This window comes from Motacilla alba, chromosome 7 (assembly GCF_015832195.1).
Source record: "Motacilla alba alba isolate MOTALB_02 chromosome 7, Motacilla_alba_V1.0_pri, whole genome shotgun sequence".
Classification (NCBI taxonomy): domain Eukaryota; kingdom Metazoa; phylum Chordata; class Aves; order Passeriformes; family Motacillidae; genus Motacilla; species Motacilla alba.
In genome coordinates this window covers 3681224-3703890 of record NC_052022.1, presented here as the reverse complement: position 1 = coordinate 3703890, position 22667 = coordinate 3681224, and the positions used below count along the sequence as shown (strand labels likewise).

Below are 22667 nucleotides of genomic sequence, written 5' to 3'. Positions count from 1 at the left end.
AGTCAGAGTTACCATGTACTGGAAGTACAATTTGAGCCATGCCATCATTTCAGGGCAAGCAGAGTATAAAATCATTACTAGACATCTAATAACATCAGGAATCCCAAACCCATCAAGCCTCTCAAACAGGGAATTCTCTCCCCTTTTCCTCTAACAAACACGTCACATTTATCAGAAGCATTATTACCTGCATTCAAAACTGGCAGCAGTAAAATACCAGGTGGTGCTGCTTCAGAGCTCTTCACCAAAGCAGTCTGGGAATCTTGGCCATGGATCTCAATGGTGAGCAGTATTTCTTCCAAACCATCCTATCTGCTTCAGTCCAATGGAGAGATGTCAAAGTGTGATTTTCCTGAGTGTAGTAGTATTCTTCAATCTAAATAGAGTTTGGGGGAGAAAAGAAAAGAGAATTTGAGCTTACATGGTCTAACTTTGCAACTGTTTTAGGCTAAGAAGAGGCTAAACATTGCCCAGATGGGTTGCAGTCTCCCCATCCCTGGAAGTGCTCAAGACCAGCCCTGGATGGGGCTTGCAGCACCCTGATCTAGTGAAAGGTGTCCCTACCTATGGCAGGGGGTGTGAACTGGATGATCTGTAAGGTCTCTTCCAACCCAAAGCATTCAGTGATTTTGTGAAGATCCATCCAAATACTGCCCAATACTACATCATTCAAATATTTATCCCAAATACCTTCCTTAGTCTAATAATGTCTCTGAAGACAGACCACACGTGAGAAAAAGGCAAACAACAGGAGATCCCACAACCATGGACCTCCAGAGAGTGACCAGTCCAAAACCTCTGCCCAAACCAGAGAACAGGAGGGTCCCCAGGACCACCTCCAGTTCTGAGTATCTCCATAGATTGAGCTTCTGAGGGCAACTTGTTCCAGTTTTTGGCCAGTCACAGAAAAAAACTTCTCATTGTAACAGAATTTTCTCTATTTCAGTTTGTGCCCTTGAGCCCACTCATCTCAAGGCTGAACTGTCCCAGCCCTCTCTGCCCCTCCTCGTGCCACCCCTGTATTCTCACAGTGGGGTTTCCCACCCTGGTTTTCTGGCCCAACTACAGCGTTCCTGTATTTTGATGACTAAACTATGTGACTAACTGCAGATGTATTTCTCCAGCATTCTTTGCATCATCTGAAAAATAAAGCAGCAAAAATTATATCACAATGAAATTGCTTGTTAAGTGGGCCATGAACACATTGGGAAACCACAAGGTGTAGGTCTTTCTCATCTCATTAAAAGTTACACTACAAGCAACAGGACACTTTTAATCTTTTCTGTCTCAGCTACATACAATCTAAGTTTTTATATCAAAATACTGCATTGCAAAGATTTAATGCGTCAAAAGAAATTAGTTAAATACAGCAATAAAGGCCAGACACACAATCCTATAAAAAAAAATCAGCTTTGTCTCACAAATCCTTCTATCACAAAACCATAGTGACCAGCATTTATTTTTAGCTTTTAAGCTTTCACTGATGGAAGTCCAAGTTAACCTTTACTTTATTTTGTCCTGGACTAAATCCACTGTGACATCCTTTTTGCCCTTTTAAATACAGAAATTTCTTGGAAGGCTTCCAGTACTTTGAAATAAACACATTTACAAGATATGCAACAATTAACATGAGTGGCTCTAGAGGCTCCTGAGACAGCTCTGAAGTCCCTATGATGTGATGTCCAGATATGTTTATATAACTTTTTTTATTTAATAGTCACTTTCAGAAATCACTCCTTTACCATCTTTAGCAAAGTGGGTGTGAACTTTCTACTCCAAACAACAAATGATATGGGAAAGGAGAAAAAATATGAAAAAAGCAAAATGGCATTAAAAAGGCAAAAAAAATTGCATTAAAACAGTACAAGTTTATGCTTAATGATGTCTAAAGAGCAAGCTGACTTTGAGGCACACTGGAAACGACCATTTCACCCTGTAGCTGGTTGTGCTGGAGCCAGAGGACAACGGCACAAAAGATCAGAAGATTGTGATGTTTATGCACCTACAAGCTGACATCTGTCCACTCCTTAATCACAAGTCTCACTACATGTTTCTACTTATTTCTCAAAATTACAAGGCTTATGACAATTTCACTTCAGTTTTCACAGAAGAGCTTGAGATTCTCAACAGCAGCAAATTTGTGAGAGCTTCCAGTTGAAGCAGCCAAAGAGATAAAGCAGATACAGGATGAGAGAGTATTTTTCAAAACAAATACAAACTGGCAAAGTCTGAGGACTTTTACTGTTGGATACTATGGGAACAAGTTAAAATAGCTCCTCAATCACCTGCAATTATCTTCAAAAGTATCTGGAAGTCAGAAAAGCCCACAAAAACAATGAAACGCCAGCAAAGAGCCTGAACCCTAAAAAGAAGTTTAGCAATTAAATTATAAATTAGATTTTTTATTATCCTGATTAATGTAATTAAGCCAGGAATTATTCAAAAAAGTTTCATCCTACCTGAAAACAAGGGATGAACAATTCTAAGGATCCCTTCCAGATAAAATTATATATTTAATTATTGCAGCCACAGTAAGATCAACACAATTGTGTTGGAAATGGAAACAAGTAGCTGAAAAGAAGCTTCCACATCAGTGAAGCAGCACAGAGGTCCCAGACTGTTTGTTCAATGCTAAACCTCAGTAAGGAATAAAAATATTCAGAAGTAACTCTGACTAAAGCCCAAATAATAGTCCCAACTCCCTACCCAGGCTCTTGTGCAGAGAAGTTGCTCAGCCCAGTGTTTTAAAACACACAGATTTTAAAAAATTATCTGGGAAGTAGTCAAATACTATTTTTCTTTAATAGCTACATACACACTGTGACTCTTCAGCCAACTGGCAGAAACATTAAACCCCCAAACTTTTATCGTTTTTACAACATGTAGAAGTTATTTTTTTATATTTCATGACTTTAAGAAGTACAACTAAACAGAGCACTATGTAATTTTCTAATTATATTTTCGCAAGTTTTTAATGTCATAATTTAAATTATGAACTCTTTAATTCAAGATAATTAATTAGAATATGTTCCATTTGGGGAACAAGAGTTCAATATCCCACTATCAATTAAACAAAATGCACTACTTTAGCTTAAGATTAAAAACCAAAATGCAGCCAAAAAGTTTCTTCCTCGTATCTGTCAGATCACAAAAGCATCCAATACAGCAGGATAAGGTTGCCAGAAAACCCTAACACTTTCAAAACTATATTATTTAGTGGAGTGGCTTAGCTCTGAAGCTGCACCAGAAATGACATCCAAGCTTTGGACAGTAAGCCTTTTTGCCAATGAATTTCTTGTAAAGTCAACAATTATAATTTATTCTGATCCTTTGTGTCATCATATTAGTAGTTATTTTTTCTGCAATCCCAGAGCAGCAACAAATAATGCCATAGAAGAGGACTGATATAATTACAGGCTGAAAAAGATAGGCCAGCACCCTTACACTCAAAACTACCCTCTGTGGCTCCTTCATACCCCATATGTTGCTAATAAAACTGTTTGAATCATACCTAGGAGACAGTTTTACTGATATTGTATCAGGTCCCTGGGTTCTTTGTATGAGATACGATGTCACCAGCACTATAACTATGCAAATTCTGTGATACAGGATCCCACTGGACACAATATTACATACGTAATTCGCAGTATGAACCTGGGCATTAACAATAATTCTAGTGTTATATAAATGAAACCACTATGTTTATTGAAAAGCTCGCCACACAACAACAAAATCAAATTTAAAAAGCAATAAAGAGCAACTGACATGCTCACAGTAAAGATGACGACATTGGTATTTTTCCCCAAACAATGTAAATTTTGCTTTGTGTTCATGAGACAGTGCTTTACAGAAACTTTTGGCAGTGACACTAAGCAAATGCAACCTCATCAACAACATTAATAAATTACTTTAAATAGGAACCTACAGAGTCCCACTTTTAGGAACAACCATGTGATATTCAGCAACAATCACTGTATTCACATACAAATAGGATCCTCAGCTTCTGCTACTAATCATGGCCTAAATGATAGAGACTAAGAAGAGCAGCAGTGAGAAACCAACAGCTTGGAGATATCAACACACATCGTGCTGAAGCGCCTCAGAAGAATCATCTTGTGGTCAGGAAACACCTGTGCTCCAGTCCTGCATCAGATCTCTGCGTGACCTCAGGCAAACAAGGCTGGCATCTTGTGAAATCCCTCACGTTTTCCTGCTTAGCTCTCTGGCCACTGCTTTATGCACACCACACACACCTACAAAAAGGCAGGGCAGAGATATTGTTGGAAGAGACACGAAGGTGCAGCGAGAAGCCTGACAGCACAGGCAGCTCGATGCACATTCCTCTTATCCATGTTTCCAGTGATCTCCCTCCACTCTTAATTTATTGGTTTGCTGCAGGTGAGGAGTGCTAGAGTTTGTAAGGAGCCTATTTTTGAAAGAAATCAGAAAAAAGGTAACAGGCTGGCATGCTAAAGTGAGTCTGGTAAAGAGCCAGACTGAAGAGACAAAGGAGGCTATTCTGCCAAGGTACCGTGAGAATTAATAAATCAGATCATTTTATAAGGTAAATTGTACAGTAAATCTGTATTGTAAATTGTCTAATACATATGGGAAAAGCCACAGCTCAGTAGTCCCTGGTAACATTTTTAATGGCTTCAAACACAGCTAGAAAATAAATGACACACAGCACAAGTACCTAAGCAGTCTCACTCTGAGAAGCTCCAACTTTAAATAACTGATGGAAGAAAAACAGAGTTGTAACCAGGCACTCAGAAAGGAAGATAAAGGACTGATTGATTCCTGTCACTTGTGTGCTTCCACTACAGTGCCAGCTTAAGCAGTAACTTCTCAAGTTTTCCACCAGTCTCTGTGCAATACAAAAACCGTAACAGTTTTATTCTCTTTAAAAATCAATAAATAGCAGCTTAGGTGACATCTGACAAGGCAGAAAGCTCACACTTCTTCCCATCAACATTCTGCCCTCTGGTATTGCTGCTACATTTTATCATCCTGCAGCTTAGAAAGAAAAATATACCTATTCCCAAAGTTTGAAAAAAACAACCCCCTCCTTCCCAAATATGGCCCAAAGCTGTTATGAAGCAACTTATTTTTAGCAAAAGCACTTATGCAGATACTTAATTTTAATTAATAGTCTCGCTGACTTCAACATTTGCACAGCAAGACAACTCCACGCTTCAATTAAAGCCTGCACAGAAATGCTGTGCTGATTCATGGCCAAAAGCATGACAGGAACATCATTATATAAAATGCTCATAAAATTTAAAGAAAAAATATAACAGGAGCCTCACCTTTAAACAGAACATTAGACACCCTCTAAAACTCACAGCTTGAGCAGAACTTGCAGGTTGCTGAATATGTCACTGCTAGGGATAAGATATATTCAGTGAAATTATTTCAGAGTAGGCAAAGAATTTTGGGGAAGCATCTTAAATGGAGAATACAGCAGGCTCAGGTCTCCAAGCTTGGCATCTGCCATGGCTGGGTTTTCAAGACTGGAAAATTCTTTACCAGGAAAGTGAAGGTAGCTGCACCTTTACTTCTGATCTTTCTCCATTGTTCACACAGCTCATAAATGGATTTCTATCAAAAATCAATAAATTATATCCAGGCCAGTTCAATCAGTGATTAAACTGGGCATCTTCAGCAGACATTCACTTCCAGGGAAGAGTCACTCTGAGTTATAATTCTGCCTACCATAATGTAACTATAACAAATCTAATTTTGAAATAATATGATCTCTAAGAAACATAAGCTTTATTTTCACTGTCTATATAATATCATAAACTAATCTTTACTTATTAGCAGAATCCTTAAAGAGAGTTGGCAACATTTTTTTGATAAAATAATCTGGTCCTGTTTATAAGCAAAACTGTGGCACCTGATGGCCTGTGACTCCCAACTAAGAATTTTAGAAGTGTAAAAAAAACCAGAAGAGCAGAACAAAACAGCCCCGGTGACAGAACTCAAGTAATAAACAGATAGAAAAGAACAGGTAGAAAATGAACACCTGAGCATTTTCCTACTGGAGCAATTTCTTCCCAGGACATCCACTTCTCTCCAGCTCAGCACTAGCCTTGCCAGCCTGCCCACACATGAGCTAAAATAAAGCCCAGCCAGACCTGCCTTGGCTCTGCAGAGCACCAGCTTGTGCATTTCCCCAACCGTTTCACACCTAATTTACAGAGTACATTTATCCCTCCCTGTATCGCCCAGAACTAACCTGGGGAGTGACTAGAATCAGAATCATTTAATTGATTAACACTTAAGTGAGATGCAGAAAGCAAACAGAACACACTGGAAGACTTTCTGAAAATGCATTATTTTTATTCCGACTCCATTAAGCAGTCCAGCACTTTTGAAGGATTAATGAAAGAACTATCAAGAAATAATACAGAAGAGGAATGCTGAGTCTCAGGGAACATGCCAACACATGATGAAGTGCAGACACCTCTCTGGTAGTAATGAGTCAAGCCAGGATGTTCAGAGAACTACAGGGACATGTGAACTTGCCCACTTGATCAGTCACAGTTTATTTGATTTTTATAAAATAGCATTTTGATAATTCCTCCCTGGATCACAGACTGCAGTACTCATCAACGTACAACAGTCATTCTCACAAAACTCACATTTTTTCCACACAGAAAAGTCTACTAAGCATCCAGAACTGAAAATGTTCACCTGTAAATTAATTTCAAAAAGCAGTCAATGAGGGTAGGTACACACTTAAGGATTGTTTCCACAAACCTTGTGAAGCAGGACACAATTTTTCATTTACAGCTGCTATTTCTTAAGCAGGAACTGAAGACAAGCCCAAGAAGAACAGGAGTAAATAAGTTTCTAAACAAACAACTTACAGAGATGCTTTTTAACAGGACCAGACAAAACATTCCCTAAAATTGCATTTACAAGCCAAAAGTGACCCCAGGCACCACACTGAATTTGGATGAGAACCTACATTAATAATACTACAGGGGCAAATTTTGCATAGGGGAGACTTGCTCTTGAACAAATGTTTTCCAATGTATTAGGCATAGAGAAGCTTTTTTTCTGCATCAAGAACCACACGTCACATTCCTTAATCTGTTTCTTTTCTTGACCAAATACACTGTGGACAACCTACAGAGGATGCCCCTCGGTCTTCCTCTTTGAGGTTCCCATCTGCAGTTTCCACTAACAATGAAAATACATGGATTTTTTTTCCCCTCAAAAACCACAGTCACATGCAAAAAAAAATATTCTAAGTTATTAGAGACAATCAACACTAAGAAGTTCTGATAGAGATTTTTAATGATGTTAAAACAAGTGCCACAGAGCCCACACTAAGGCAAAAACAGTGAGAGCTGAAGATGACAAGCAGCAGGAATGGCTGGGCAAGATGCATGAGAATCTAGGAATAAATCTGGTGACAACTCTAATTTAACACAAAAGGAAATAAACACTAATTCCCCACTTACCTGGCCCTCCTAGATCTAGTTATGCATGAAGAATATAAAAAGGAAATTAGATATATTTAACTGTGTATCCCAACATCACTCTCAGGTGAGAAACTTCACTTGTGTGACCTTGAAACATCTGCAGCTCCTCTCACAACAGGGACCACTTTAAGGTCATAATTCCAGGCAGAATCACTGTCCAGCCAGGCACAGAATGATGCAGGACTGTTCACTTGTATCATACCACAGTCCAGACATCTTCTCCACATACTCCTGGACCTTTTCACCCACTCAGGAGTGAACAGGCAAAGGGAAGAGAGCTGGTCTACAAAAATAATAATGGTCCACATCTCAAAACCCTGACTGTAAATCATCTCTCTGATCACAATGAAACAAACCAAAAGTTTCATAAGAGTGGACACATGTAATTCTTTGTACTCCATAGATAAAAGAACAATTAAGAGGATGGAAGCTGAAAAGTGGTTTAAGCTAAAGTTACACAATTGTGTGGACAAAATTCATCTGGCCACAGGAAAGCATTTACATATTAATACAGGATATGTTAAACAGGTTTATATTGGCCTAAAATAGCATCTTGGGTAGATTATTAGTGCAGTAAAACACTTGCTTTATACCTGACTAATGAGACCACCAAATGTTAAAAATCCCACATGCAGAAGATGCAGGTTCTTGACCATTTCTCTCTCTGCCTCAAACTCTTAGTTGCAGAGCTTTAGACCACCATATTCAATTAAATCAAATTCAGACTATAATTTTCTAACACTTTCTTTACAGTTAAATACAACACTGGCCAATGCTTATCAGGTTACAATGCTAAGCAATTCAAGTGATAATCACAATGACGAACATAAAACCTAACACTCATTTGCCTCGATTTATACAAACCATCACATATAAGCCTCATGCATCCATTTTAAGCCACTGGGAAGGATCATATTTTTCCTGATCTGAGTCAATGTTTGGCTTGAACTTAGGCAGTTCATTTTTATTTGTTTGCATTAACCAGAATCAGTCTTCACACATAGTGGAAGATGCCTGGGGCTGCACAGTCCTCTGCAATCTCAGCAATTGGCCCTCTCATTCTGTGTGATAGTTATGCTGAAAAAAATAAGATGAACCAAATTTCCAACTGCCCTAACAACTGTGGGAGAAACAGATCAGACTCTTCTTTACTTCTGAAGAAAAGGTCCCAAAAAGGTCAGCCTTTCATATGAAATACAGATCATTAACACTGGATACACAACTATGGTGACGCTCACTTTTTGTTTGTATAACTGGGATTTGATTGTACCTATTTCATGATGTTCTGTACTTTATATATATGGCCTTTAAGGTCCCTTCCAAACCATTTTACGATTCTAAAAATGCCCCAACTCTTTCATGTTCTACTCTTTGGCTGCAAATAAAGCTCAAAAACCTAGAGAAATTATGATTTTTATTGACAACACAATAGTTTGGTGTTGAGTAGAGAGGCTAAATGAAACCACACCTGCTTTCATGTTAATTCTCACATTATGTGAGTCAGATGCAAACACAACATGTAACAGAACAAATGACTGCTCATTCCTAAAATTGTCCAAATTCCAATTAGAATAAAATGATTGAATTCTCAAGTATCTGAAAAGACACTGCATTAAATGATCAGAATTCCAAGGTCAAAAACCCACTTTGAGAAGCGCTTTATCCTGATTTGCACTCACCTTTTTTCAGAGACTAACTGCAGACACAGCATCCAAACAATTTTAATTTGTGACCTTTGAACATAAATGATAATTTCTTAGGCTCATTCTTCTATAGTCCATCCCATATTCTTCCAAATAAAAGCTGCCCAAAAATACTTTGCATGAAAAACTAAATGTTCCCAGTGACAACTCTGATCAAGTCATTCTTTGCACATGAACACTGAAAGATGCAACAACAGCAAGAACCACTAGTTATTCTTATAACTTCAAGACTAAATCCTAAATATAGTACATTTTCAAATCCTCTTTCCTAGAATTCAAGTAATATGTTCATCGCTTTAAGTGAAAGCTAACAAAGTACAACTTGTATTGTGCTGCAGGCCATAAAGGGAATGTTCTTTATTTGAGTCATGGTTGGATGAGGATGAAAAGTAGTTTTTGAAAATTTACAACAGTTTTGACACTACTGTGTGTTTATTGTAACAAGTTATCCCTCTCTATTTATCAGACTGACTCTAGACCTTTCACTACCGTCAAAAAGACAATTTTTATCAATTCTTCATGTCCTTACAGCTAACCAGAGGAAACTGCATAGAATACACAGAAAATCCATAGCTGAGAAAGAATGTGGATAAGAGAAGGACCCCAGTGTCTGCTTCACTAAGGCAAGAGAGGCTATGGTTTTAAAGGAACATTTAGTAATTAGTTTGCCTTTAGCATAGCACTATAGCACTCAAGTGACATTTTGCTAACATTTACCTATCCTGGGTAAACATTCTGCTACATAAAAAATGTTCCCAAGGAAAAGGAACTTACTTAGAATTATTGGATGCCCTTTTTCCTCCACCCTAAACAGACATGTTACCAGCACTGCTTCCAGTACTTCACAGCAGAGAGCTGTATTTTGCTTGTGAATCCCATGGAAATCTTTATTTCTCTACCCTAAACAAAGCTTTCTTCAAAATAAAACCTGTTCTTAATTTCTGGAGAGTATTTGGGAGGCTTGGTTTCATAGAAAACAGGTGGTTCTTACCTGCCTGTGGCAACCCTTGTTAGTTTTGTAAATGGAGACACTAGGTTATCAGTTGGAAAAATGAACTCTCAATTACGGGGCAAATTCAATACCTAATCTTCTAGATTTGACTTTCTGAAAGATGAACTACCAGCCTTCATGTCAGTCTTTACTGACTGCACCAAGATGCAAGTACAGGTCTATGACATGACTACATTATTTATTGCAGGGCAAACACCAGCCTGCAGGAAACATCCCTGACATCAGATTCTGCAGGTGCCTCCAGGAGCCACCACGACTACCAGGAATTTTTTTAACAGAACCTCAAAGGTCAAGGAGAGCCTACAATTGGTTCTGGAGCTCCCCAGCTAATCCCAGGATGCTAAAGCAGAGGTAGAAACGTAGATAGTCTGTAACGACATGCAACAAAGCCTTTCAGGAGCAAAGAGAACCCTAACCTTTCTGCAAGGTGCCACAGCTCCAGCTTACAGTTAAGGCAGCATCAGAGATAAGCAACTGCTGCTGTTTGCAAAGACTTGAGACTTAAAGGCTTGGCTAGCAAAAGATCTTCTCCCCCTTTTTTTATCAGATACCATTTTCTGTGGTATCTATAACACAAAAAGCTTCCAACTTAGGGTGATTCTTCAAAAGACTTCAGGGAGCACCTGGAGATCTTGCAAGACGCTAGACAGTAACACCAGGGTATGAAACACCCATGTTGCAATAAGATCAGCTCAAACAAGATGTCTCAGCTTGGACATACAATTAAATGTCCCATTAACTTTTTTGCACATGCGTACAAAGACTTCATGCGCTTACATGAAAAATCAGCAAATTAAAGCTAAGATGACATGAGCAACAGCACAGCATTTTTCTACCTACAAGGAAGAATTAAATTGTTGTTTCTGTAAAATCTTTTCCCACAATTTGAAAGGGTTTCTATACATTTTCTTTGTGAAATAAGCTGAATAATAATTACCTCATCACAAATTTAACAAACACTTGTCACTATGCACTGCTGACAAAGAAGAACCACTAAAACTTTTCCTCTCAAAGCAAGACAGAAGCAAAGGCTTAGTCACTTTTTCACATAGCAGAAGTTTGCTGAGCAGTTTACCAAAAAATCAAGACATATTATTTCTCAAAGCAAAATAACACATTGCACTTGGAAGATGTGTGCTCTCCATACTGAACAACACCTGTTACATACCTGAAGGGGTTTCTTGAGCAAGCCAAGTCTCCCCAGGTGGTAATTACACTGATCAAATCATCCCCACACATGTTGTAAAAATGGAAAGCAAGAAGTAGAGGTAGTCTTAATGGATCAACAGCTTCTTCTGATTTCATGCAGCACACAAAAAGAATAAACATGGAAAATTCTGGCAATGCATTAAGGCAATTCTTACACCCAAACAATTTGATAATGTAATATTGCGTACCAAGCCAGTTTTTTTCATAAATAATGATCTAAACAGAATACTAGTCAATTCACCAAAAGATATCAAAGTTATCCCTTTATTACAAATGATCCAAGTATCCCCCTTGAGGCTATGGCTATCAGAAAGCATTTAGTTGGCTCTCCAGCCAATAATTTTCAGATTCGTTTTATTATGAAACTGTAACATTTTCAATAACTTTTAGCTTTGCTATACAGAGCAACAAATAATTTCCCAGAACCCTTTGGAAAATCTGACAAACGGAATGATTCTCTAGTCAACTTGTGTATTATTAAGCTGAAAAAAACCCCATATATCGGATCATTTGATCACTGGAGAGAATGGCAAAGTATTGGGAGCTTCAGGACAGATGGACGAACTTCAGGTCATATAAAACACTACCAAGGCTGTATTTGAAGAAAAATGTGAAAGTTTGTGAAAGCGCCCCGGGTGAAAATACTTTGTGTTGCTAAGAAACATCATCCCTGATGATGGATGAATTAAATTGTCTCAGTTAGCAGCCAACTCCAGGCATCCCTCCTTTATTAGGAGAATGTTTTCTCATACTGGTAATTTATTTCAACAGCTACATACAAATAAAAAGCCCTACCTTAAAATGAAACTGAGAATTTCAAACTTGCATAATTAATGCCACAAAACTGAATAGAGTTTACATCTTGAACAGAATTTAATAACTAACATTTAACAATGTAAACTCTGAAAATGAATATTAATGCCTCCAGACTATTAAGAACTTATTTTAGGATTGTCTGCAGTGAAATATACTGTTCAACTCCCAAAATTACTCTATGTACAATCTAGGGAAGTACAAAACTCTTCAAATATTTCTAAGCACTGAACATTATCAATATTCAGGTAATCAAATTTTAAACATCATGGAGAGAAAAGCATATTCATTTGTCATGCATTGTTATGATGACAAAAACAAAAATTATGCATGAAAGAAATGATGAAACCATCTGCTTTGGTCATGTGGACATTGTCTTAATGTTTCATCTAGTTACTTTTTTAATGTTTTACTTACTGTTTCTCCAGCAGGACAGATAGGTGAACTTAGGGCAGTGAATCTTTGCTTTTCTGAAGCGTTTGCTGTTGAACTCCCACAGATCATACCCGCTATGCCTGCTGTGCACTGCGTTCAGTGAAGTCCCTCCAAAGATCCAGATGGAACAGGGGAAGGCCTCCAGCTTCTCTCTTCCCACCAGCTGCACATCAGGCCAGAGGAGCTCACCTGAAAGGAGAAAGAACAGCAAGCACATCTCACCTTCAGAGCAGGACACAACAGCAAACGAGAAGCACAGCAGGTGGGGAGCCCCAATATAAGAACAGTCCCAAGGCCAGGAAGTAGCCCCATGACTGCTGCTCAGAGATGAGGGAAAGGGCAGGGCTTCCTTCACAACCCTGAGAGGAATATGCACAAATTTATGCCACCCAGAAACCAACACAGTTGTTGCACTGAAAACAAACCAAATGCAAAGACCCATTTTCCAAGAACACAGTTGGCAAAGGGGAGAGTCATTAAAGAAAATGAATTTTCATTTGTCTGATGCCAAGGCTTTGGGGTTTTTCTTCCGAGTTACTAGATTGTGTTCTAATGCTAATGGAGATTTCAAGTTACAAGTCCCAAATTTTAGGCCTACAGAGTCCAATTTAAGGAAAAAGGGTGGAAAACCCTCTATAAACTGTTCTTTGGATCGCATCACAGATTCCAAGTCAGAAATTGCCACACACAGCTACATACCAGTTAATATACTCAGCTAGTCAATACACAGAGGCAGTCACAGAGGCTCTTCATCCCAAATAACCCCACCACGGAGCAGAGTTACCACTGGAGAGCCCGAGGAGAAGTATTTAACAATGATACCAATTTGGCTGTGCTAGAGGAGATGTGTTTCCTGTGGGCCTAATAAGGAAGAGCTTTACAATCTGAGCAGAAGCCTTTCAAAGCCTCAGAGGACATGTCTTATCTGCACCACTTCTGCTCCTGGAATCCCAGAAATCCTGAAGACAGAAGGCAGATCAGACTGCAGCTTTCCTAGGCACAGATGTTGCAATCACATCTGCCTTAACTCTAAGCCACAGTCCTTGTGTCTTCCCAACTCTATCAGCATCTCTTAGTTGCTTTGGTTTTGGAAATGCCAGAGCAGAGGATAAAATAGTGTTTCTGATCACATCAGGTGTAGCAAAACACCAACATAAAAGAAAAATGTCTGCAGATTATATTCCAAGCAAGTAGCAAGAAAGAAATTCTTCTGCTTGAAAACCTTTTCTTTCTCTTCTCCCTTGTCTATATCTTTCACAAAATAACACTTCAAATCTTGAGATCTGACTGATCAAAGTTTGGTTTGGTTTTTTAAAGTGTTGATCCAGCAGCCATGAAGAATGACCATTCGTGGGTCAGACACTGAAGTATAATTAAAGATGATTTTTTTTACACACCAGTAAGAAACTGAGTCACCCATGGGTGCAGATCCATGTAAACATTCTCCAAGCTTTTTTCAACTCATTAGAAATCCTCTCTCTAAACACCTGTAGCTCCAAGATGTCAGATTTGATTTGTCCCATTTCAGGTTGCTCAATGAAAGACAGACACAGAAAGAACCAAGACCAGGAATGGCTCCAAAGACAATGAGGGAATCAGAGCACAACACAACTCTTCTGAGACTCCAGCTCCAAAGGCTGGTCTTCAACAAGTACAGGTTGCAGGACTCTGAATTTAATAACCTTCCTCTTGGCATTTTATAAATAATCGTGCATTTCAGTGCAGGATTATTTAATGTTTTCATTTATTACTTGATGGACAATATAGTTTCAAAATTTGGTAGTTACCTGAGAAATACTGCAAGCATTCTGGGAAACAGAATTGAGAGATGTGGAACTAAGGGATTAACAGCAAAACTGGAACTGGGGTTTTAATACTGAACTGAATGCCAAAATTGAAAAATAATTCCAATTTATGATAATGATAGGAGCACCATATGAAAAAGATTGTAAGATTTATCCTGTTCATCACTGATCCTAAGGTTGTACATTACACCCAGGTTTCAATACACATGTATGAAACGAGCTCAAAAGAAAATGTAAACAATCTGAGGGAGTTAAATAGTGAATACAAAAAAAGGTAAAGAAAGAGACAAGCTTCAAAATAGGTTAACAGCACCTACAAGAATCATGTCTCGCTACTGCAATATCCACTGCAGGAAAAAAAAAAAGAAAAAAAGCTTAACAGGTTAGAATAAAAATTAGAATAGTATTAGAGGAAATATGCTACCTCTAGGGATAGTTAAACAAGGGATCAGGTTACAGAGGGGTTACACAAATCTCTACTGATTGTTTTTAAGACCTGGTAAGATGAACATGTCAGAAATGGCCTGTACATCTCTCTCTTTGGCTGACACTGAACTACACACTCACATATCCAGTACAGGGCCTCAGCACAGAGCAATGACCTCCCAAGATCCCCGTTTTCTTTCCTAAACTTAAAGGCTGCACAAGTTTAGGCTCCTGCCAGGCGACTCAGCAGGTGACCTGACTGCTCCTTAGAGCTCCGAGCAGGCTTTTGATATCTCTTTTTTTCTAAATAGCCCAGGCAGGCTGTGATTGACAATTTCCTCTCACATGAAGCATGCTACCTTAAGTGTGGAGTACTTGCAATGATCTGCCAGGGAAATAAAGTCCAGAGAAGGCAACAGCAACTGATCCCAGGAATCCAGTCCTGGGAAGGAAATCACAACTGCCAAACTGGGCAAGGATGCACATCCCATTAGTACCCAGAAATACAGACACTTATATTTTCTTTTCTAGAACCTCCAATAAATAAGTCTTAATAAAAAGAAGTATTTAACAAAGTACTTAGAGAAATAAGGAGGGAGGGTTTGACGTTCCTAAGCTTATTTTCACAGCAGTATGAAAGGAAATGAGGTAGAGTCAGAGCTAATTCTCCTTATATAATTTCACATGGAATGATTAGTTCTGCCCCAACAGTAACAGCTTTCCAGAGGGTCCTACTTGTCGCCAAGATTGCATACAGATGCTCTAAGTGTAGCTTCCTTATTCTCCACTGACGACCAACTTAAAAGGCCAATATAATATTCATTTTACTATAGAACGAAATTCACAGCGTGAATAGTAAAATAATGTCAGAACTACCATGAAACCGCAGTGGCGTGTTGGAAGCTGCGACTTTTAAAAGTTTAATCACAAAATGGATTCATGGAGAGGAGCAAAGCAGCTTTGTGCTTCAGCAACCATCACGTTGCCACTAAGGATGTCCGAGAGCTGTGGCTGGACAAGGAGAGGGCAAAGGCACAGAGGAGCATTCGTGTCACATGCCCTGCTGAGTATTTTCCTTTAGAAGGCAGGTTTCAATCATTACTGGCTAATGCCCCCCTCTCTTAAGCCTGATTAGGACAGACATTCCACATGCTGAAGGTGCTAGAATTCCTAAGTCACCTGGGTTGCTTCTGGGTGAAATACCAATTACTGGGAATTCATCTCAACAAGGCCCACAAAAAGAAAGCCCTGAAAGACACCCCTCAGCCCAATGGTGAACATATCACACGGATAATCCTAAAACTCCTCACAAAAAAAACATGTAATAAGTATTAGTACTCTTATAAAGCATTGCAGTGCTTTGTATTTAATCCTTGAATAGACACGTAGTAGAAAAGCCATACTCTATTCCAAAATTTCTACTGCAAATTCCAGCTCAGCTGCTATTATTCCTGGCTTTTAAGGGATATATACATTTCAAAATGCATCATAGTAAATTTAACTATCAATTAAAAATTTAAGTCACATGCCAAAACAGCATGCAAAATAATAGCACACAAACTTTAAATGTGTGTATTGTGCAGTTTTTAGCACAACCATTTGTTTTACAAAAGACCTACAGATTAAATACAAAATACACTATTAGTTTTAGGCACAAGAACAACCAATTTTTTATGCCTTGCCCGAAATAATGACTAATTAGGCCAGCACCACCCTGCAGTCATTTCCATAAATCTTGCCTTTACATTTAAATCACAACAAGAAGAAAACTGACTTAACAACAACAAGAACATATTTCTCATTAAAGTTTTCTTAAAGCAAGATCAGGACAAGAAATTATTCTGTAAAGTCAACAAGCTGATGTTATTGTTTATTTGGAGAACTTTAACTCAGACCAAACAAAAAGTTGCACTCAGAAATTTGCTGTATTTAAACTGCAATCAGCCATGGAAAACATTCAACTGGGAAATGATAAAACACAGAATCTCACAGGATCTTGATGGATTTCTTATATAGCAAAGTTATCTCACAGCATATTCCTTGTGTAAACCTTGAAAAGAGCCAGAATACAAAAGATGCAATATGTTCAACTACTTGTTGAATTTTTGGTTTTGGACATACTTGTATGTAAAGCAAATATTAAAGCAGAAAGATACACAAGAAATAAAATTCAGAAGAAATGAGGAGCTGTACTTCAATTAAGATTTTTGTTTTAAAATGATGGGAATTACGGTGCTTCTGAGAAATCATTTGTTTAATTACATACACTAGGCAAGATACTTCTAAAAACACTTTATTTTCATAATGCAACAGGGACTTTATTTTATTTGCAAAGGTGTCATCTGGTAAATAAAAACCAATAAAACAGAATCAAGATTTATATGGTCACATATTCCACAATAAGGTTATTGACACACAACTCTGAGGTTAGCTTTTTTCCCCTACATCAAAACTGATTAGAAAGAACAGGAAAAAGTGGGATATTCTTCTAAGAGATGGTCTAGAAATGGAGCTAAGCCACACCACCACTGCTCTGGCTAATCATCCATTATGAGTTTTAAGCATTCCCAACCATTTCCTTTTGCATGTACACACAAAGGTTTGTGCTATTCTGCAAGTTCTTCCACACAATGGCTTTACAACAGGTCTGTTTCTAATATGGATATTTTATTAAGCTTTAGAAGGATTAAACAAGATTCTCAGCTCTTGAGGAAAATAAGGCATGGCAACAGCAAGGTCTCCAGCCTTCATTCCAACACACCTCGACTGCTGAATCCTGCCAGGGTGAGTCATGCCCAACATGGGACATGGATCCCATCCCACAAAGGAATAAAACACTGCATCATATTAAATCTGCATCCAATTACTTAGGTGTGAACTCAAAGGGTGTGTTTTTATCTCAATGACAGCTTCTAAAAGCGACTGTGAAAGAATTCTTGCACTCTGGATGGTGTTTTATCCATCAAGACCATGACCAGCACGCATTTTCAGTTGCCAGAGGCGTAGCCAAAGCGACCTTCTTAAGAACCACTGTTGCACCTCCAAGAAGAAAACATTCCCATGGTATTTAGGGCACTTTCATACGTGTACCACTGAGCTTCAGTAACACAGACAACCTGCTGCACAAACAGGCACTGACTGCCCAAAAAGAATCTTGGAAAACATCGTGTAAAGCCACACTGGTACACTGCTGTAGAGCCACAATATATACAGATGTTTCCAGATGCAAAACAAATTAAATTCCCCTTTTTTGGGTCACCCTAACTTTTTTTTTCACAACAATTCAGCAAAACTACAATTCAGCAAATTACATATGTAATACATTTTAAACATCTGATTACATGCAAACCTATACACACACAAATATTTAAATCAAAGTTGCTTATCCAAGATCTACTTATTTTGGGATTTATGTATCACAACTGTTTGTGTTCTTTGTTTTGACCCTAAAAAAATAATTAATCAGGGGAAAAAATACAAACCACACTTAGTGCCTGGCCTTGCCTGTTTTCCTCCAACTTCTGCATTTCATCATTAGTGTTACATACTTCACTGTTAATTTTAGACATTCCTCCAGTTCTCATTTGGACATCAAAGAGCTACTCATACCCAAAATACCAGCAATCTGAAATACTGGCTTCCCTACTTATTGTCATTTATAACTTGAAAAGACCTTTGATTCCTTGCCTACAGGAAATAATGCTGATCAAAAAATAAAACATATATATGCTCCCATGAATTCCTATAGATGGGGTCCAGGATTTAGGATAATGGGCTGGAGACATGGTTTTCAGATTTGCATTTCCTACCCTGCCTGGAGCTTCACACGTTTATTTTTACTTTCACATCTGACATGCAGCAATATGGCCAGCTAAGGTGTACGTTTAAGACATCCATTGATATAAATCCATGGAGAAGTGAAATTCACACCAGGTTCTGTGTCCTTGCAGCACTCAGGCCCCGCTTCCCCACTGATAACTGCTCCACTTACGGATAGCTGGGGGCAGCCCAAGGCTGCCTCTCCACAGCCCCTTGTTAACAATTCTGCCACCAAAGATTAAGGTTATTTTCCTGCTTTACAAACTCGGTAGAGAACATTTCTCATATACAAATGGGGGAAAAAAATGGTAGCCAGCTTTTTTTCTTTTCTGAAATGCCTGCCGCACGAGTTCCTAACAGGCTTGAGTTTATATTTAGAGTTTGCTCTTCACTTCTGCAATTTTTTTTTAAATTAAAAATAATAGTATGTTACACAACTAATTCCAAACAGTGAGAAACTCGCTGTGTTCAAGTCAGCAAGCCATTTGCTTTGGTTTTGTTACTACTCCCACTGCACAACAGCTCATGCCTCAAGCAGTGGAACAATCAACATTAAGATGCTGTTCTTTATACCAGTATCATAAAATAGAATCATTAAACAGTTCAGGTTGGAAGGAAACCTAAAGATCATTTTATTCCAACTCCCTGCCACAAGCAGGGACATCTGCCAGACCAGGTTGCTCCAAGGCCTATCCAGCCTAGCCTTGAACACTTACCACTACTATAACCAAGAATAACTCTCATACCACTAGAAATTTTCAGTGTATTTCTCTACAACTGTTCTCTACACAGTTCTCTTCACACAGGACTGTATATGTTACATTTGTGAAACCAACTTTTATAGAAACAGCAGTTGCCACTTTTATTTAACCAGGTAACATCTTAGGTCCATGGACAAGACAACTGGAACAGCTAATCCAAGACAGTATTCCACATTAAGTATTTGCTCAACAGCTGCAGGAGAAATGGCTTACCCCCATGGCTCTCCCAAGCTGGACTATATGGGATTGTTTGGGATAAACATATTCTGATCTTATGAAGCCAAACAACAAGATGTATAGATATTTCTTTTCTGGAGTTGTATTCCAACTTACAGACATTAAGAATTTAAATACAGCAAATGGTGCCAGAACTACTTGCCCTTCTATGTCAGGAAGTGCTTGGTGTTATCACAGCTTCCAACAATCATTCAGGTTTTGCACAAGGAGCTGATGCCAGGAGTCCTGAGTGAAGTACACTCAAAATGTGCTGTTTTGACGATAAAATCATCTGCTTAGACACTTCCACCAGTGCAGGACATTGGTTAGAGACCACAAAACTTCACTGCTTTGATCGAAACAGAAAGTAACAAACTCAATGTTGTAAATTGGGACAGAGGCCTAAAATGCTCAAGGCATGTGGCTCTGAGCTATGGGCTCAAAGCACTTTGCAGTCACAGAGTGCAGAAAAGATTTATAAAAAGCTAAACCAGGAACTTTTTGTTTTCATATTCTCAAATTTTATTGAGCAGAAATGTTTTGAGGATAGTTTATTGCTTTTACCGGCCACTCTAAAATGGGCCTCCAGCCAGCCAGGTCTTTAAAATATGTCTATATCTCTGGTTTTAAAACAACATTAAGGAAGTTGTATAATTTTTACACTGGAGTCTGAGTGACTTAGCAGCAAAAGCGACAGGTTTCAGCTGTAACACAGGCACTTTGCAAGCTACGGGCACCACTTTTGCAACAGCACCTGTTGCAGTCGGTATTGATCCTAAGGCAGGAGCCACTAGGGTTCATTAACAGGTGTTTAACTCATGGCACATCCCAGGAGACTCGAATTCAGGTGTACCAGAAATCAAACTGCATTTCATCAGCCAAGCGAGGAATTTGGTGCTCTGTTTGTAAAGTACCAACACCCTGAGCTGAGCAGAGTTTTCGTGCTGGATTCCACCGACACTATCATTCATTAAAGGGGGAAATTGACCAGAAAGTTTGTAAACAAGTCAATTACAAAACATACTTGTGTATTGCTACAGTTGTAAACACCAAGGTGCTTACTCTATATTGAGAGCAACCTTCACTTTTTTATATATACACAAATTAAAAAAAAACCCAGGACTGATTTAAAATCCTCTCTCCCCTTTAGTGATTTGTGCAAACTGGACTCACAGTATTCAAACTGACTGTAGTACACCTGGACTTTCAAGAAAGGGGAAAAAAGATGAGGCAAGAATACACTCCACATGAGGCCTTAAAAGCCTCAATTAAAATTCAATATTGTACTTCGTATAGAGGCTCTTTACATAAAAACCCTGTCATGGTTAAGATTTAAGGTTAACCAGGTTAATAGAATCCAATAAAATAGTTCTATTGAATTATGCCAAGCCATTGTTATAACCCACACTGAAATCTGCTATTTGACTTTACCTGACTATTGGGCTCAACTCTGAACCATAAATTAACCCTCAAACTATTTCCCATATTCCTTAAAATAACAAAGTACATGCTTTTGCACCTTTAAAGGTTTCTCTCCTCTAGTCTGCTACTCTAGTCACTCCAGTCATGTGTTAAAAGATTTGTGCAGTCCTGCCAAGTCCCTTTCATCCCAGATACACTTTCCTGAAGTTGGGATGTGTTTACAAAGTATATTTAAGCAGCTCCTCTGCTGCAAAGTGTTCTGTTCCAGGGCATACTAAGCTTATAATAATAAAGCCGATTTCCTAAAATCCACACGTTTTGTACAAGTAGTGTCTTTAATGTTTCTGTTTCCCCCCTTCTAAAAAGCTTGATGGAATGCCAAAGCTAAGGGTGCAATTTTTTCCGGACAGCTTCACCAGCAGAACTGCTCACGCGCATAAACATTTCAATTTTGCTACTTGCAACCAAACTAGATTCAGATTCTGCCGCTCCCTCTAACTGCTCACCAAGAGCAGCCCCCTGCCCTGCACACCTTGCGTGCCGAAACAAAAGGGCAAAAAGAAGAGTGTCTGTACGGAACAGCCTCCCCAGGGGCACTGCGACCGCCCGGGCCCCGGCGGCGGCTGCTGCAGCGCGGGGCCCAGGCCGGGCCAGGCCGCGCTGCCCGCCCGCCGCAGGGCCCGCCCGCCCCGGGAAGGGGCCGGGGCAGCCGCAGCCGCTGCCCGCGCTCCCGGCCCCGCCGGCAGCCATGTTAGAGCGGCGGGAGGCGGCCCCGCGGCTCCCGGGGAGCGGCCCCTGCCCGCCCGCGGCGCTCCGGGGCACGGCGGGGCCGGGCTCCCCGCCCAGCCGCGGCCGCAGGTGCCGGGAGCCGCGGCGGGCGGAGCCGGCTGCTCTGCTCGCCTCGGTTCCTCTCGGCTCCCCCCGCCCAGCGCGGCGGGGCTCGCCCGGAGTCCTCTTCGCCGCCGGTCCTGCAGCCGAGCGCCCGCCCCGCTGACCCCTTCCCTCCCTCCCGGCTGGCGCGGGCGGCCCCGCTCTCACCCCACCCCGAGGGCGCTCACCTCCTCCTCCTCCTCTTCCTCCTCCTCCTCACTCCCTCCTGGAGACCGTCGGCACCGACGCGCCGGCGTCCCGGCCCCTCCCTCAGCTCAGCGCCGGCCCCCCCTTCCGCCCCGCCGCCCGGGGACCCTCCCTGCCCGCGGGGACAGCGGGACGGGCCCCGGGGGCTCCGCCGGGGAGAGCCCGGCTGCCGGAGCGGGGCACGGGGAGCCCGGAGAGAAGGGATGGAGCGGGAAACAAACCGCGCGAGGAAAGCGACAAGCCCTTTCGCAAGAGTTTTGGGAGCCGGGAGGGGTGGGAGGAATAAATAAGAAAGAGTTATGCACCAGGTGGGCTAAATAAAAACAATTAGAAAGAAGATGGTTTTCTGGGAGAAGCAGCTGAAAAGAGTGACAATCGGGGCTGTTGCCAGTTAGATGTGAGTAGGAGGTGTGTGTTCTTTCAGTAACTCAAGCCTTCTCAGGTGGTGCAGCTCCTGGGAGAGGCTGAGCAGG

At 40.1% G+C, this 22667-nt stretch overlaps 1 protein-coding gene across 12 annotated transcripts in view; it reads right to left on the bottom strand.

The window, feature by feature from the left end:
• GTDC1 (glycosyltransferase like domain containing 1) overlaps nt 1-22435 on the bottom strand; it is a 169793-nt gene extending 147358 nt beyond the window's left edge. For 5 of the 12 annotated variants that reach the window (XM_038143579.1, XM_038143585.1, XM_038143584.1 and 2 more), the window contains exons 1-3: nt 22176-22427; nt 12651-12857; nt 188-376 (exon numbers count right to left, since the gene is read on the bottom strand). The gene's annotated coding sequence lies outside the window, so the exon portion shown is untranslated. Of the gene's footprint in view, nt 1-187; nt 377-11379; nt 11507-12650; nt 12858-22175 lie in introns of all 12 variants that reach the window. The other 7 variants (XM_038143578.1, XM_038143583.1, XM_038143580.1 and 4 more) reach the window with 4 other exon arrangements.
• Between the last annotated feature and the right edge of the window lie 232 nt (nt 22436-22667).